At 36.4% G+C, this 3,298-nt stretch overlaps 1 non-coding gene across 1 annotated transcript; it reads right to left on the bottom strand.

The window, feature by feature from the left end:
- Positions 1–2,853: 2,853 nt before the first annotated feature.
- Positions 2,854–2,972, bottom strand: LOC133333352 (5S ribosomal RNA). The gene has a single exon (XR_009754449.1). It is a non-coding gene; the product is annotated as a 5S ribosomal RNA (ribosomal RNA).
- Between the last annotated feature and the right edge of the window lie 326 nt (positions 2,973–3,298).

Here is a 3,298-nt window from a genome sequence, read left to right as displayed (position 1 = left end):
GTCCTGGGAATTTTACCTGAATACAAGGAAAATTCTCAACTTTTCAATTTTAGGAAAATCAACCGAAATAGACTCAATAGAGTTCTTGCAAATGAGCTACCTTCATGCCGTCTGCCCGTAATATAGAAAACTTCCTGAATAATGTCAAAGTGAATGATAGGGTCTACAGCAAGGTTAAAGCTATTGCAGGAATAAAACGTACCCCCATACCTGACCTTAAAAACAGGGATAATGTCATAATTACCTCTGATGAGCAAAAAGCTAATTTCTTGGCTGATTGCATTCAGGGTAATTATGAACCACAACATCCCGATGACACTGGATTTGATTACAACACTGGGGCACCACTGGTTAATTTTTCGCAAAATTTACCAATGGCGGTCGAATTGAACAACTCAGACTTATATCCCCAGTGGATATTGGTTCTGCAGTAAAGCATAGACCAAATCGCAAGTCCAGTGGGCACGACGGAGTCCCCGAGATCGTTTTAAGGAAGACAGACATATCCACATGGACAAACCTGGCAATAGTCTTCAACCACTGTATAAACCTGGGTTACTTTCCAACGGCATGGAAAACAGCAAAAACAGTTCCGATTTTAAAACCAGGCAAGGACCCCACCGATGGCAACAGTTACAGGCCAATCAGCCTGCTTTCTGCATTTGGCAAGCTGTTAGAATATTTTATTCTGAAAAATCTTTCATTAGAACTAGAAGACAGAGAAGGCCTAACTGATAACCAGTTCGGTTTCAGAAGGGGCCTATCAACTTCCCATGCATTAACTGTCCTGGGCGATCATGTAGCTAAAGCGCTACACAGTAGGCAAATTACCATCGGAGTAAGTCTCGATTTTCAACGGGCATTCGATAGTGTATGGCACAAAGCCATATTACTAAAAATGCAAAGATTGAACATCAGCCAAAACCTTTGCCGTCTTGTAGGCAATTTTCTCAGTGCAAGGCATTTTATAATAATAGTAGGAGAGGCGTATTCGTCGGACAGGGAAATACTTGCAGGAGTCCCCCAGGGATCCCTGTTGGGCCCTGTCCTATTTAATATATTCCTCTGTGATATCCCTCAACCACCGCAGGGAGACCTACTTTTGATATATGCAGACGACATCTTTATCGCTGCATCTGGTGTTCATGCAAACAACACGAATGCCCGTTTGAATCAATATCTAGAGGTCCTCTTCAGATATTTTAATAAATGGAAAATGCAACTAAACATTTCGAAATGTGAGGCCATTGTGTTTAAAGGTGTAAAAAAATTGTTGTTCCCAAGCTCCAGGAGATTCGAGCCAACTATCCATATTGGAGGACAACAGGTTTGCGTGTCTGAACAGCTGAAATACTTGGGTGTGGTTTTTCACCCCAATTTCCAGTTCATCAGACATGTGGACCACATACTTGGGAAGGCCAAAAAACTGTTCTGGGCTTATCAACGTGCCATATGCAGATCAGGCGGTCTTACCCCTCAGGTAAAACTCCTGATATACCGGCAAGTTATTAGGCCCATTGTAGCCTATGCCTTCCCTGTATGGTGGAGCATTTCCTCCGCTCAAATGGAGAGAATCCGTATATGGGACAGGGGAATACTCCGATCATGTTTGTACATTAGGCCCACACTGGGTGACGACGGGATTTGGAGGCTACCACCCAACTCCCAAGTGTATAAGGACACCCCCTTCAGAAGAATTGACGTCTTCTTAATGGAGGGAGCTCTCAAATTTTTGCAAAAAGCAACCTTTTGCGAAAATGAGCTGGTTTTAAAGTCTCGAAGACAACTTCAATAATATTAACGAGCTCGTGGATGCAAACTACCACTCCCCGAACTGTCTCAATACCCTCCACAGAGAAGGTCTGCTATTCAACGGCGAAGACCTGTTGTTTTATCACCGTCGATATAAAACCTTCGACCTATATAATACGGTCTACCAGACAGCACAATAGCTGATGAAGACTCCACCTGTAAATATGTATATAGTTAGCTTTAGTAGTAGTTTTAAGTAGTTTTTAAGGGAAAAAAATAAAAAAAACACAAACAAAATTAAAATTAAAATAAGAAAATGTCAGAGACTCCTTTTTTTAAGATTCTTTTTTTGGGAGAAAAATATTTTGTACAAATTATTATAATTAAATTAAAGAAATATTTCTTTAGTATTAAGGATTTGTTGCATACATGATGCAACATATGTACGTATCATTTAGATAGACTTAGATAAATAATAATGCTAAGTAGTTTAAGAGCAATTGTTAGACGTAAGTTATTTTTTATACTGTTTATGAATTGAATCCTAAATAAATTGAATTGAATTGAAAATTGAAAAAATTTCTGCTGTTGCACACGTTTGATCAAAATTTTTATCTCCAATAGTTGAAACGATGAAAAATCTCTTATTAATTGGTATTTTTTTACCACGACCAGTCACTTTTCACTTTTTTAAATTCACTTATCACTTCACGAATGCACAAGAACGAATGTGAGTGCTATTTAAAACAAAGTCGTTTATATAGTGAACACACACACAAACCAATAAGCAAGCAATCGTTTGTTAGTTTTGATTAAGCAAGAATATTCCTTTTATAATTAAAGGAAACTTGAAAACAAAATTTTAACTATTTTTCATTAACTTGCATAAAATGTCAATAGAAATTACATATTTTTCATTTATTTTTCAAATTAAATAAAAATAAATGGCATTTTCATACGTTTTTGGAGTATAATTTTTTCCCAAAATAAAGGTGAAAATGCTTGTATTTTCTTAATTTTTGAAGTAAAACCTAAACAAATGTATTGGACAACCTTAAAAAAATATTTTTTAATATAAAAAATAATAAAAAAGTTGGATGATGCCAACAACACGCGGTGTTCCCAAGCGGTCCCCCATCTAAGTACTAACCGCGCCCGACGCTGCTTAATTTCGGTGATCGGACGAGAACCGATGTACTCAGCGTGGTATGGTCGTTGGCAAAGAAGCATAGTTTGTTTTGCTTCATATGCCTGTTTGTGAGTGCTATTTTTTTCAGTTTTTGCCAAAGGCCAATTTTATTATTCAAAAATTATTTACATACAAAAGCATGTCTTAATTTTAAGATCTTTTAATCTATATTAGATATTGCCTAAGATTATCAGGCGTACAAAATTTTTTACAAAGATATTGGAATTTAATTACAATATATCATTCTTCTTCTTTTTATAAAAAATTTAATTAATATTGCCCCCAAAAAAAGAATAATTCAAAACAGGGCTAGATGTATGTTTTATAAACTAAAAACTACTTAGAAGCTACCTAAAA

Source organism: Musca vetustissima, unplaced genomic scaffold, assembly GCF_032173495.1.
Source record: "Musca vetustissima isolate MV318-11 ecotype Yass unplaced genomic scaffold, APGP_CSIRO_Mvet_v1 utg86186, whole genome shotgun sequence".
NCBI lineage: Eukaryota > Metazoa > Arthropoda > Insecta > Diptera > Muscidae > Musca > Musca vetustissima.
This window is presented reverse-complemented; position numbering and strand designations above follow the sequence as displayed.